At 39.8% G+C, this 15,643-nt stretch overlaps 1 protein-coding gene across 1 annotated transcript in view; it reads left to right on the top strand.

The window, feature by feature from the left end:
• Window positions 1-2,072, top strand: part of PTPN11 (protein tyrosine phosphatase non-receptor type 11) — a 114,772-nt gene extending 112,700 nt beyond the window's left edge. The window contains exon 16 of the mRNA XM_069754784.1: window positions 48-2,072. The gene's annotated coding sequence lies outside the window, so the exon portion shown is untranslated. The remainder of the gene's footprint in view (window positions 1-47) is intronic.
• The last annotated feature ends 13,571 nt before the right edge of the window (window positions 2,073-15,643 follow it).

Below are 15,643 nucleotides of genomic sequence, written 5' to 3'. Positions count from 1 at the left end.
TATCTGTTGTGCTTGTGGTGTTAATTTACTTTCTTTATTTCTTACAGAATCTAATTTTGAGAAAAGGCAAACGAATGTGAAGAAAGAATGGGATAAAATTGATCTGGCTTTGCCCACTTAAACAATTGATGTGAAATTCCTGCACAGCTAAATTTACGAAATATTCAGAAACTTTTGGAAAACCTTAGACCTTTCAGTGTCATGTTACGAACTGGTTCATTCTTCATAATGAAGTATCGTTATCTCTACCACTTTATCCTCATTGGAAAGGTCATGAAACTGATCCATTATTTTTCCCTTAGAGCGCCCCCAGTGTTCAGTGTGCCTAATAGCACACTTGGTGCACCTTATACATTGGCAACCTGTACTAATAAGGAGAATGCCGACATTAGCATGGGAACAGTTTCTCTCCACTGTGCGGACTGTGTCCATGGCCATTGCCCATTTACACTCTTTGTCTCCATACCTGTGTAGACCTTCATATGGATCCTTCGCTTAATGTGGACATGCTTTAAATGTGAATATCTACACTCTTAGCAATCACACAGGATAATGGTGCTTTCCTTTTCTGTCTTGACTTAAGAAAGACTTTCATAGATAAGGGATGCCGATAAGAGTATTGTATGGGCAAAATGTTTATGCCTGGTGTCAGTTGTAATGTAGGCATGATGATGTAACTGATGCCGATGTATCCCGATGATACGTCTCGATCCCAGCACAGGTATGCCAGGTGTAGAGATACAGTGAAGCATTGACATGCACTTTACAAATGGTTGAAACCTGTTTTGCATTCTGAGACTGGCAAGGCAGTCATGCCCATCTATCTCATATCTGATTGACTAACCAGTGGGGAAGACGGCCTCGTGTCGCCCATTACTTAAATCCTGGTTTCCTGTAACATGCCTCATTGTGCACAAGTAGTGTTTTCAGTAGCAATGGCCGCTTCTCATGCTTCCCAATGGCAGGTCCTTCATTAACCATTTCCTTAAAGTGCCTTTACAGTCACAGTCAAAGTATTTGTGAGGCCTGGTCTCATCCCTCCATACTATGGCTAAACATAATGGATATTGCACTTTTTCAAATAATTTTTTTCCTACAGGTGCTTCATTGTGTGCCATCTTTTCTTCATTTTAAGGTGTTTGCTAAAGATGCCTGCGTTCACATAAAATAATGTTGCATATACATAGGCCCTTTTCATAACATCATGTTATGTCCCATTGGTAATTTTTTATGCAAAAGCTTCATTATTTAACCAATTTGTATAACATTATTTTTCAGCCGTTGCTGCTTTTGTTGCCGTTTTGCCTTTTTTGCTTTGCTCTTTAGACTGGTGTTGCTTGCAGGCAGCTTACGGGACATGAGCCCAGTGTCCTTCACGTCCTGCCCAAGTTCACGTTCTGTATCTGGTTCACCAATGCCAAGCAAAAGGTCTTACCATCTGTTATTCTCGATGTCGCTAGCTTAGTCCAATGACTGTGCAAATGGTTCTTCATATACAGACTAAACTAATCTCCTTTGTATTGTATACACTTGGCAATCTCATTCTCGGTGTAACAGTGCCAATTACATGTATATTCACACAATTTAAGCCATAGCTATTTTACTGAATGTTGGAAAGGCCCTTGTTACTTTGCATTTAAGAGGATTTAACCATTTCATGATGCAGGAACCAATATGTTCATTTTTTTTATGCTTGTTAGTAAAATGTCTACTTTATAAGGTGCACAGTACAGGTGGTGTCACTAGTTTCTATTAAATTGATGGATGCTTTCCTTTAAGTTGTCTTTTTATGCTTCTTCCCTCGAGAAGAAAATGAGTATATGTTAGTTATCAGACGGTAAGCCCCCTACAGGGGAAAGCATTGCCACATCTAATAAGTGATGGGCATCATTTGTACTTTTTGTCATTATGCACTTACTACAAACGCCCAATATATTTGACAAACTCTGTATTACCACTGGGAATATTGGAGACTATCTATTTACTTGTTTAGCCAAAATCATATGTGATCCCGAAATGCCAAACCATTTTTATAGATAGAACTGCTAATAAAAAAGTATAGAATATAACTATATTTTTAATATTATTTGAATCTTCATAATAAAAGCAAAGTCGTAGATCGGCGTTCTCTCATTTTACCGAGGTTTTTCCAATGTTACCGCAAGTTGTCAGAGTTCCCGGACAGCTAGTAGATTGCTTTTAAATCATGTTTTGCCAAAAATGAATTCCATTGCTTTTCGTGCACTGGGATGATTTGTCAAAGGAAGGTGTGCTCGCTGCGAATAAGTATAGTAAGAAATGAGGAGTGGGTGATCTATACGTTAACCTTTTGAAGTCCAGTAGAAATAGAAAACTAGATGGCTAATCTTAGTGGACATAGGGATTTTATGGTCATCGAATGATGTTGCAAAACACTGTCGGCGGAAGCACAAGAGAACTTTTAGAGTACAGAGTTGTCTAGTACACTTTTATCAAATAGTTATCATTTTACTCAAGCTATTTTTTTTTTCTTTTTTTGGTACAGAATTTGTTTTTTTTTTTTATGACCAAAACCTCAAAATAAGATGGTGAAAAGTATAAAAATGTGTATGACTTTTTAATACTATGTCATATATACAGTAGGTATCAATGCTTTATGCTAGCAACTTGCTATATTTTGTACTAAAAAACCCCCATTGTCTTGGGGTTAACCGTTCCTATGAAGTCTGTAATGCTCCTTGAGGATTTTGATAAATGGCGATTCTACATATACATCAATGACTAGGTTAATGAAGAGTTCTACACACAATGTATTACCTTCCCGTGAATGTATTCTTCGTCACATGTGGCTTTCAGTGAACAGCACATGCCAAAAACTGAAGGGTAGGGTCACCTTGTATCATCATTTTATGATTTATCACTTTATACAGAGATTGTACTTCTTTCCCGGTACTGATGATGGTTCACCGCCTGTATTGTAGTCCAGAGCTTTATGCTGGTTACTACTACAATTATTTGATAGTGTTAGTGTATCAATGGCGTCGTACTGAGTATCTTTGCTGAGGTCCCATAGTGTCATTCACCGTGGTTCTCATGTCTTTAAGGTGTTGTTTTGTTTTTTTTTCTTCTTCTTTTACATCGTTAGGGTATACTGCCTAATGCAATGACTATACTTTTAAAAAATGTATGCCATCAGAGCTCGCTGTAGGTTTTTTACAAGAAATGAGATTGCAATGGCGAGTAAATATCTGCCTTTCAAATCCTAAATTGGTATCTAGTTGCCTCTATTGTTCCTAATATAAAATATACTTGGTGATGATATTTAAATTTTTTTTTTGCTTTGTTTTTTAATCATTTTTCCATTGTACAATATATGGACTAAAACTTGAAATATGCCAGTAGACGCCTGCATTACAGTATGTCATTCATCAGTTTTAAAAGTGATCGTTCTCTTTTCTATAAAGGGTTTCAAGTTGGTAGATTAATGGCACATAGTAAACTGATTTCCAGACAGTATTATGTATCTATTTCACTTACATTAATGAAAAGTACTTTCAAGTTTTAGCATCAGCTGTGTCTTCAAATTATTTCAGAAAATGACACCCCGTTATCGGCAGGAATTCTGTAAATTAATCCTTGGTAGACCCTATACTTCTAAATCTCTTCTGCATCATAATTTGTGCCTGTGGACTGTTGTTTAGCTGCCGATGGACCTCCAGTATTCATCTATAAAATGCCTTAAAGGTAACCTGTCATCACGGTTAGTAGGTTAAGATAATGGTATGGTCATAGTGGCGCTTTTATACTGATTTAATAGATACCTTTACGGAAGAAATCCGTGTCCCGATTCTTGTATAATTCACGTTAGAAGTTTTCTCTTCGTTCCTCTTGGCGGGACAGTGGATAGGGTTTTCGGCTCCTCTGCGTTTGCACTTACGCACACTCATCTCCCACTGGTCTGCAGCAAAATGGCGCCGGGGGAGCAATCCTTTCTTAGAATGTTAATGGGACAGTTTGTGAGCATGTGCATTAGCAAGTTCTACTGCTGTGACCCGGAGATATCCAGTCTCTTGTACTATCAAGCAGCTGCTCAGAAACCTAGAAAAGACCACTTATTCTGCAGTCAACCGTACATCAGCACCCCCGGTATTTCCAGTATTGGATTTGGGTACCGACAGGGAGTGCATCTTCATAAGCATGAAGGAGGGAGAGGATCTCAGTACTGCATATGCTCATAGGTGTTGTTGTATTAATATTTTAGGACCTGTTTTTTGTCATTTTAAGGTACTACAGCTATTACCTAGACAGTTTGCTATTTAAAGGTATTTAGGAGTTTATTTATAATGACATTTTATTTCTTTTTTGTATTCATGGAGAGCCACTTTAAGAAGCGGCTGATCAGAACTTATTAAGCAGACCGTTATATTCAGTTATATAAAATTATATATTTATATCATTCACTGGCTGCATTGACTAATACCATGCCTTGCTACCTCCATGACATATTCCTTCAGGTGACTAGAGATTGCTTCCTCTGTTTTTTTTTCTTTACACAGACACCAGTTGTTGGGTCCAGATAGTCGCATAGCTTTGAAATTCCTCCCAGAAGGTGAAAGATTAATGGTTTACTTTTCCTGAATGCTGTGCAGTGTGGCAGATGAGAATTGGGCTTCTCATAATGAGACCTGCGAGAAGTCATCAGCTTATAGTCCAAGATATTTCACCACTGATGGGCAACCCAAGAGATGACCCTCACTGGAAGGCTAGCTTATGCATTGTGTGGTCCCTGTAATAGAATTTGACATTTTTGACTATATATATGTTTTTTTTTAATAATAATAAAGTACCCTAATGTACAAGTAGGATGGCATATAGTAAAAGTTATGTACCAGTCTTGAAAGACATTAACCTCAAAAAACATTCCCTTATCATGACCAACCACAGTACACTTAATTTTTGCTATTATCTACTTGAGTCTCTTATTTCTTAGTGCTTTGTGTTAAAGAAAACTGGCAGTAATGGCATTTATTGACTGGGATTGTCAAATCTATTTGTATCAAGTCGCTGAAAGTGTTATCCTTATGGCAACTTAATCGGCCATAACATAAATTAGTAATATATTTGTTTTACAGCAAAGTAGTCACAAGAGTTCCATGGTGGTAACATCAGATCTATGGGAATACCCATATACTGGGCTGATCTTGAATAGCAAGACAAGCAGCATGTGTGGTCATGTACAACTCGCTGTTGGAGCTTCTGGTTTACCGTGGATACTGGATTTCTTTTTTTTTTCTGTAATATAAGAGAAGTACCGTATTTTCCGCTTTGTAAGACGCACTTTATTTCCCCCAAATTTGGGGGGGAAATGTGGGTGCGTCTAACAAAGCGGGTATACCGCTTACCATTACAGGCTGGGATGAAGGGGTGTCCGCCGCCGCTACCGCCCGACGCCGCTGTCGTCCACCGCCGCTGCCGGGGTTGTCCGCTGTTGCCCCGGGTGATGCTGGAGGCTCCGGTGCTGCGGGGGGCTCTGGCAACATTTTGTGAAAGATCAGAGCCCCCCGGCAGTTCGTCCATGCGTTCACTATGACTAATTCCGGGAAAATGGCCGCCGGAATCTCGGGAGATGAGATTTCAGCGCTGAGATCTCATCTCTCGAGATTCCGGTGGCCATTTTCCCGGAGTCAGTCATACAGGAACGCATGGACGAACTGCCGGGGGCTCTGGCCTTTCACAAAATGTCACCAGAGCCCCCCGAAATGTCGCCAGAGCTCCCCGCAGCACCGGAGAGCACTGCAGCATCGGAGACAGCCCTGCAGCACAGGAGCCCCCCACAGACCCCTCATCCCAGCCTGCAGCACAGGAGCCCCCCTGCAGCACAGGAGCCCCCTGCAGACCCCCTCATCCCAGCCTGCAGCAATGCTCCACTCCTGCCTCCAGCAACGACCCTGGGACCCTGATCCACCACAGCCACAACCCCTGGTAAGTAATAAGATGCATGGATTATAAGACGCCCCACCAATTTATTAAAAAAAGTTTTTTCCTATTTTTCTCCCCAAAATTTGGGGTGCGTTTTATAATCCGGAGCGTCTTACAAAGCGAAAAATACGGTATGTTTTGTAGGTGATCACTCGTACCATATCTAGCACAGGAGTCAGTTTAGAAAATTAATAAAAATGAACTGTGACTCTTAGGCCGGGGTCATTCTTGCGAGAAACTCGCACGAGTCTGGTGTCTCAATACCCGGCATTGCCGCCGGCACTCGGACCGGAGTGTGAGGCTGCATGTATTTCTATGCAGCTGAGTTTCTCACAAGTGTGACCCCGGCCTTACATTGAGAGTGCCTAAAGAAAATGCCACTTTACGGAAAAAAACAACATTTTTTAAGCTGAGTATGGTGCATAGATGGCAGGACAGCATAGAGGGGGGGCAGGACCTTTTGTCCCTCTGTTATTTGCACTTAATCCCCTTACACAAGCGAGTCCCCTGATGACTTGAGCTTGGAAGAAACGCGTCGGGACAACACAGGGAGAGTGCAGGGCATATGTGTTTACAGGGGTAGATGTGGACTGCCCTTGTAAGGGCGGGAGCTTGGGGGATAGTGTATCGTAGCCCCCTAGGGATTGACATAGGGACTGTCATCTCTTCACGGTCCGGATGTCCGCTTGACTAAAAGAATATCCGGTGCTCCCTTGCCTGCCCACGGAATTGGTGAGACCATTCCTGTTTATTTATTAGTACAGTAAGCATATTTTACAGTACATGCTGACTACTGTCTATTGTGTCCATATGCGTCCGGTGGTATAGAGCTAGTTGCTGTCTTATAGATTGTTGAACAGCTTCTTTTGGATACTTTATCCCGGATTGATTCCGCATATATTGCTGGAAACTTTTAATCCTGTGTAGGACCTGTCATCTCTCTATGTCCATTTTATATGGTGGTGACAGGGTCCCGTATTATATGTTCACTTGGTAGGCACAGGTAGTTTTTTCTTCTATCCTTCCAGTAGACGGGCATGGCACCAGGAGATGGAACAGGATCCTTGATGCAAACAACTGGCTAAGACGATGGTGCAGACAACAAGGATTTGGATTCCTGGACCACGGTGTGAATTACTGGTATGATGGACTCCTCGCCAGAGACGGACTACACCTCAACAAACCTGGGAAACACACATTCGCCAGAAGACTCGCTACACTCATCAGGAGGGCGTTAAACTAGAAGAAGAGGGGACGGGAAGAAAAACATTAGACTCGAACAAAGACGACCCAGGAAAACATACTCAGAAGGGAGGTAAGAACATTTCTAAAACAATCCACAGTGAGGAGATTGGAACAAAACAAAATCCTCTAAACTGCATGCTCGCAAACGCCAGAAGCCTGACAAACAAGATGGAAGAACTAGAAGCAGAAATATCTACAGGTAACTTTGACATAGTGGGAATAACCGAGACATGGTTAGATGAAAGCTATGACTGGGCAGTTAACTTACAGGGTTACAGTCTGTTTAGAAAGGATCGTAAAAATCGGAGAGGAGGAGGGGTTTGTCTCTATGTAAAGTCTTGTCTAAAGTCCACTTTAAGGGAGGATATTAGCGAAGGGAATGAGGATGTCGAGTCCATATGGGTTGAAATTCATGGAGGGAAAAATGGTAACAAAATTCTCATTGGGGTCTGTTACAAACCCCCAAATATAACAGAAAGCATTGAAAGTCTACTTCTAAAGCAGATAGATGAAGCTGCAACCCATAATGAGGTCCTGGTTATGGGGGACTTTAACTACCCGGATATTAACTGGGAAACAGAAACCTGTGAAACCCATAAAGGCAACAGGTTTCTGCTAATAACCAAGAAAAATTATCTTTCACAATTGGTGCAGAATCCAACCAGAGGAGCAGCACTTTTAGACCTAATACTATCTAATAGACCTGACAGAATAACAAATCTGCAGGTGGTTGGGCATTTAGGAAATAGCGACCACAATATTGTGCAGTTTCACCTGTCTTTCACTAGGGGGACTTGTCAGGGAGTCACAAAAACATTGAACTTTAGGAAGGCAAAGTTTGACCAGCTTAGAGATGCCCTTAATCTGGTAGACTGGGACAATATCCTCAGAAATGAGAATACAGATAATAAATGGGAAATGTTTAAGAACATCCTAAATAGGCAGTGTAAGCGGTTTATACCTTGTGGGAATAAAAGGACTAGAAATAGGAAAAACCCAATGTGGCTAAACAAAGAAGTAAGACAGGCAATTAACAGTAAAAAGAAAGCATTTGCACTACTAAAGCAGGATGGCACCATTGAAGCTCTAAAAAACTATAGGGAGAAAAATACTTTATCTAAAAAACAAATTAAAGCTGCCAAAAAGGAAACAGAGAAGCACATTGCTAAGGAGAGTAAAACTAATCCCAAACTGTTCTTCAACTATATCAATAGTAAAAGAATAAAAACTGAAAATGTAGGCCCCTTAAAAAATAGTGAGGAAAGAATGGTTGTAGATGACGAGGAAAAAGCTAACATATTAAACACCTTCTTCTCCACGGTATTCACGGTGGAAAATGAAATGCTAGGTGAAATCCCAAGAAACAATGAAAACCCTATATTAAGGGTCACCAATCTAACCCAAGAAGAGGTGCGAAACCGGCTAAATAAGATTAAAATAGATAAATCTCCGGGTCCGGATGGCATACACCCACGAGTACTAAGAGAACTAAGTAATGTAATAGATAAACCATTATTTCTTATTTTTAGTGACTCTATAGCGACAGGGTCTGTTCCGCAGGACTGGCGCATAGCAAATGTGGTGCCAATATTCAAAAAGGGCTCTAAAAGTGAACCTGGAAATTATAGGCCAGTAAGTCTAACCTCTATTGTTGGTAAAATATTTGAAGGGTTTCTGAGGGATGTTATTCTGGATTATCTCAATGAGAATAACTGTTTAACTCCATATCAGCATGGGTTTATGAGAAATCGCTCCTGTCAAACCAATCTAATCAGTTTTTATGAAGAGGTAAGCTATAGACTGGACCACGGTGAGTCATTGGACGTGGTATATCTCGATTTTTCCAAAGCGTTTGATACCGTGCCGCACGAGGTTGGTACACAAAATGAGAATGCTTGGTCTGGGGGAAAATGTGTGTAAATGGGTTAGTAACTGGCTTAGTGATAGAAAGCAGAGGGTGGTTATAAACGGTATAGTCTCTAACTGGGTCGCTGTGACCAGTGGGGTACCGCAGGGGTCAGTATTGGGACCTGTTCTCTTCAACATATTCATTAATGATCTGGTAGAAGGTTTACACAGTAAAATATCGATATTTGCAGATGATACAAAACTATGTAAAGCAGTTAATACAAGAGAAGATAGTATTCTGCTACAGATGGATCTGGATAAGTTGGAAACTTGGGCTGAAAGGTGGCAGATGAGGTTTAACAATGATAAATGTAAGGTTATACACATGGGAAGAGGGAATCAATATCACCATTACACACTGAACGGGAAACCACTGGGTAAATCTGACAGGGAGAAGGACTTGGGGATCCTAGTTAATGATAAACTTACCTGGAGCAGCCAGTGCCAGGCAGCAGCTGCCAAGGCAAACAGGATCATGGGGTGCATTAAAAGAGGTCTGGATACACATGATGAGAGCATTATACTGCCTCTGTACAAATCCCTACTTAGACCGCACATGGAGTACTGTGTCCAGTTTTGGGCACCGGTGCTCAGGAAGGATATAATGGAACTAGAGAGAGTACAAAGGAGGGCAACAAAATTAATAAAGGGGATGGGAGAACTACAATACCCAGATAGATTAGCGAAATTAGGATTATTTAGTCTAGAAAAAAGACGACTGAGGGGCGATCTAATAACCATGTATAAGTATATAAGGGGACAATACAAATATCTCGCTGAGGATCTGTTTATACCAAGGAAGGTGACGGGCACAAGGGGGCATTCTTTGCGTCTGGAGGAGAGAAGGTTTTTCCACCAACATAGAAGAGGATTCTTTACTGTTAGGGCAGTGAGAATCTGGAATTGCTTGCCTGAGGAGGTGGTGATGGCGAACTCAGTCGAGGGGTTCAAGAGAGGCCTGGATGTCTTCCTGGAGCAGAAAAATATTGTATCATACAATTATTAGGTTCTGTAGAAGGACGTAGATCTGGGGATTTATTATGATGGAATATAGGCTGAACTGGATGGACAAATGTCTTTTTTCGGCCTTACTAACTATGTTACTATGTTACTATGTAAGATAATAGCTTGTTAGTCAAAATCTGGGAAGAAAATATTTTCTAGTGCCGGAATTACTTCTGAATTAATACCGGTCACATTTTTGTTCATACTACGCTGTGGACAGTTTTGGAGGTATTGTTGGGTTGAACAGTTTTAGATTCTTCCATTATATGATACATTTACATTCATGTACAAGATGTGTACAAAACTTAGGAAAGTTAAAAGGAATCTGTCACATTGAATAACACTATTGACCTGTCGATATAGGGTTAATGGCAGGAATAAATTAAAAAGGTTCCTGGCTGCTGTACTTAAAATACAGACCCCGTTTACAAAAAGAAATTTATTCCTTCGGGGAGCCGCTGGCTTTCAGTCATACATGCGTGTTGCGTGACTTCAGTCACCGCTCACTATACAGGGAGTTGCAGCTGTAAGCATACCTTGGCACTTTGACAGGCGGCTCTGCTCTGTACTTCATCTATTCACAGCGAGCTGTCAATCAAAGCCGCCGCCTTACTGTAGCAGTTCCGCCATGCTTCTATGACTGAAAGCCAACAGCTGCTTGAAAGAATAAACTTCATTTTCTCCTGGGTGCCACCGTTTTAGTATAGCGGCCGTGCACCTTTCTTAACGCTATTAACTTGCAGATCAACGTCACATTTGCAGATTCATTGTATTAGCCAACGTGACAGGTTCCCTTTAAAGCAAAAAGTACACTTTTGTTTACATTTGTAGGATGATTCTCATCTGGAGGACCTCAAGCTGTTTTCATGGTTAGATAATGCATACAGTACGGCAATTTATGCTCGCGCAACACTTTGCAACAGGTCCTGAAAAAAATTGGATATGTATTGAGTATTTACATATTGATGTGATTGTTAAAAATACATTGAAATGAGCATGTTCAGAAGCTGTGGAAACTGGAAGCATAGTCAACAAATGGGATGGGAAAAGTGGTAAGAAGATGAGGAAAAAACATGATAGGGACATTAGGCTGTTTTTTTTAAAGGCACAAAATATGGTTTTTGAAATTTGGATATTGAGGTTGGAAACAACTGTTAAGATTCCTTAGATCCTAATGGACAATTTTCTTGTCAAAACTTGATTTGAATGGGAAACCTGATTTGATCTTCTGATTTTTCATAGAAACCTTACAAAAGATGACATTGATGATGTCGGTGATCTTGGACTATGACTAATTTAAGGAATGCTTGAGCTCTTTATAGCCGATTCTTAATAGATTAGGCTAATCTCCTATTGCCCTCTCAACTAGAGTTTGCCTTAAAAACCTACATTTTTTATTTCTTATTGCTCGTCTTGATAGCTGATGAGCACAGATCTGTGCACTGGGTTGAGGTCTACCTACACAGTTCTGTTACTAAAAACTATAAAGCCTTGTGAAAGTTGAGGCACTTCATCTTTACAGATTGACCATACTTGTGTAGCATCTCTGTATGTATGCCATTGATGTGGGTTTAGAAATGTTGGCAGGAATCCTTCCAGACGCTGATCTTTACTTGAAACTATCATTTACTAGATATAAGAAGTGTGCTCTTATTCTCAAGAATAATGTTCAATCCATTAGTTTTTGTGTCTCCAATGTCTTTGTCCAGTTTCTTAAGTCCCAAAAACCTCAAGTGGACATTGTGGTTCAATAGTGGCATATTCTTTATTGTAGTCTTACTCTTATGTACTATGATTTTCTTAAGACAGTGTAAAGTATCATACAAGAGTTCAGCAGGTGGTTTTGGTTCTGAAGAATGATTTTTGCTTTACTAGAGTTAATTCATGATCTTTCGTTCTTAATATGTGTCAAACTGAAATGTTTCATTAGTTATATGCCCAGATGGTTCATTCAGTCATAGAAAATAAGATACAGATGCCAAATCTGTTTAGTCTGTCTCAAGCAAACAACGAAGGTGGTCTGTCACAAAGAATAACAGATATATATATATATATATATATATATATATATATACACACACACCAAATTTTAAGACTCTTTTTTATGACTTATGAAGTATTGTACCAGAGTATTAGTTGAATTGTAATATTGATAATTGCTATCCTTTAAAAGGAATACATTTGAGATGTCCTCAATCTGATGTGAAATGTGTAAATGTTAATGACAAGCTTTGTGTTTATTACATTTACTGTTAAAACAGGAAAAAGATGAAAAATGATTTGCCCTTTTGACCACATCGATAATGTAATCCATGTACAATTGTCAAACAATGTGACATTAAAGAATAGTTTACATATAGAAATATTGGTGTCTGTGATTTTTCTCATTTTTAAGGTCCGATAGGACTCTGCTTAACCTTCGTCAGGCTGCATAATTTTACAACGTTAACAGGCTGCAGAGGTACAATTGTACCTTCATATATATTTTTTAGAAATTTGGCCAATATATTCTGGACCAAAACTGCAGAGATGTCACGAAATTTCAGCCCTCTACGGCTTTTCGAAAAAAAAAAAAAGTTATTGCAATTTTAAAACGGAATAGTTACAATTGTACCTACTCAGCCGGACGAAGGTTAATGGACATCATTTTTCCGCACCTACATTGTTTTTGATTTTGCTACGGAGACAAACATTCTGAAGAACTGTAAAGAAGCCCTATTGCTTATGAAAAAAAACCATAAAACCTGGCAGTAGATGGCAATTATTTGAGAAAAGTCTTATAATTTCATTCCTTCAGTATTTGAGGGACACAGGTTATATCTTCTCTTTTCCAGTGTGAGTGCAAGAGATTCTCTTCTCTTGATAAATGCCGAATGTGAGGAGGGAAACTTATTCCATACATCTTCTAAATCAGGGGTGGGGAATCTTTTTTCTGCCAAGGGTCATTTGGATATTTATACCATCCGTCGGGAGCTGTACAAACTCCACCCACAAAGTGCATCCTGACTCTGGCACTGGTTTCCGGATGTAATCTTTTATTACATGCCCTTCAATGTTCAGTAGTGAACACTGCGTGTGTGTGCGCTAACAGAACAAGAAGAAATTAATGAGCTTGTGACAATCAAAATACAGCTCCTTGCCCTAGAGTGTAGTCCCTGAGAATCTGCTCGGGGGCCTGATGAAAGGTCATAGAGGGCCGTAAATGGCCCTGGAGCCTGAGGTTCCCCACCCCTGTTCTAAATGGTAAAGTGTAGTCTTGAAGAATTTGGCCTGTTTTGTCTACTCACTGATCCATAGAATATAACGCACATCTGTAAGATCTGCTAATCATTAAAGCTTAATGAAACTCGGTCCATAAGTGCCTACAACTTGTCATTTTGTAACCTGTTGGTGTTTCTAAACGTTAGTCCTCAAGCGCACACAAGTTAAGATATATTGCTGTACTTGTTTAGCTTAACTTTGTTCTTTTCAACTGTGTGTTAAGGAGGCTTTCCATGCATACGCCCTAACTTTTTCCTACTTTGTTTTTGAGAAGATAGGCTATGGACAACTGTCATTGTCAACATATTCAATCAAGAAGAAAGTTATCTAGCTTTTAATGCCTATGTAAAAATGACAACTGATATGTCTGAAAAAAACAAACAAAACTGATGTAATAAAACCTAATATTACCTTTTCTTGAGATTTTATATATCCTCTTTAAATTGTTGAAATGAACTGGTAATTTAACAGCTTGATCATCCTCCCTTCTTCCCAGATGGGACTTATATCCAACGCTAGCTGTTTCGTTAGAATTGCAGCGTTACCTAATATACAGTACATTGAAAAAATATTTATGCTCCTCCATATGTGGCATATTTTTCTCTGTATGCTAATAGTCTCTTCACAGAATACAAGAATAGAGACTCAAGCGCTACCTATTGGAAGTAGCAATCCTAAAAGGCAATATAAAAATATTTTTATAGCATCAACCTATTTGCAGCACTTTACAATTTAAAGGGTACTTGTACAAACTAGATAAACTATTACAGAGTAACACATAGTCAACGCATACCAAAAGGAGTGAGGGCCCTGCTCGCAAGTTTACAATTTATGAATATCAGCCACATGGCTTAGGATATACAGCCAAATCAGAGCCTTCATTTGAGGTCATGTTTTATATTTTTGCCCCTCTTTATTGCAAAGCAGAAGAACCGGTTGGCTGGGTGAGAGACCTTTGAGATGTCCTCTCCTGAGAAAACCTTGTGCGAAACGCGCATTCTGGTGCAGATATCTGGTGATTTTTTTTTTATGGTTATCTTATTACTGATCTGACGCTATTTCTATTTATTTGCTATATTTGTTTTATAGTTTTGCTATATTTACCGTATTTTTTGGACTATAAGACTTACGGTATTTTTTTCCCAGAAATTTGTTGGGAAAATGGGGGTACGTCTTATAGTTAGAATGTACTTACCAGGAGTGTGGTGGCTGCAGGAGTCGGGCGATTCTGGGAAGAGGGGATGTTCTATGGTCCGACGTTGCAGGGTGATGATCTGACTGCCATCCTAGAGAATATATATAGAGGGGGCACCACAGACGAATAAATAATGAGAAGATTCTACCCTGACCTATGAGAATTACAGCTTGGAGTTTTTGCAGCAAATAGGGCATGTACTCATTTATTTATGTATCTACCTTAGGTATTTGCCTACATTTTTCAGGTAGTTTGCATGCACATTGACTGTTACTGTGGTTATGCCACTGATATGCTGTTCATATAGATGTCCATTCTAAGGGTATTTGTTTAGTTATACTTCTATATCCTTTGAGTCCTGTTCAGGTTTTAGCTCTATGTTGGGCTTTGTCTATATGGTGTTCGTGTGAACACTTTTTAAATGTATGTGTCTTGTGAGTTTAATCTTAATAAAAGTTGTTATATTTTTTGTTAATCTGTCCATGGTGATCCCCGTTTCGTGGCCTATTCTTCTCTTTTTTTGGTTCTGACTGCCATCCTAGGCTGGTGCAGCAGGTTCAGTGGTGCCAGGGCTCTGCCGACATTTTGTGAAGCTCGGTGCCAAGACCTCAATCTGCGCATGCGCCGCCTCTGGTGGCCGTTTTCACTGAGGCCACCTCATTGCAGCAATGGATGTGCAGGGCCTCTGGGCTTTCACAAAATGTCAGCGGACCCCTCGCACCACTGAGCACCGCTGAACCTCCTGCACCAGTCAGTGATTTGAGTCAAATCATCTCCAGACCACCGAACACTTCTGACCCAGCTCCACCAGAGCTGTCGATCCCCTCCTCTTCGGTAAGCTGAATTCGGGCTATAATCTGGACTCACATTTGACACCTTAAATTTTTCCCTATTTTTGTCAGACAATTTGGGGTGCGTCTTAGTCTTAAAAATATGGTATATGTCATGTAATACACTCTCAATTTGATATAATTGTCTAGATGCACACATGCTTTTAGTCTCACATAATTATGGTTTAATATATTCATGCATTTTATTTTTATGGGATCTTTTTTTCCCTCACTATATGTA

This window comes from Ranitomeya imitator, chromosome 1, assembly GCF_032444005.1.
Source record: "Ranitomeya imitator isolate aRanImi1 chromosome 1, aRanImi1.pri, whole genome shotgun sequence".
Taxonomy (NCBI): Eukaryota; Metazoa; Chordata; class Amphibia; order Anura; family Dendrobatidae; genus Ranitomeya; species Ranitomeya imitator.
This window is presented reverse-complemented; position numbering and strand designations above follow the sequence as displayed.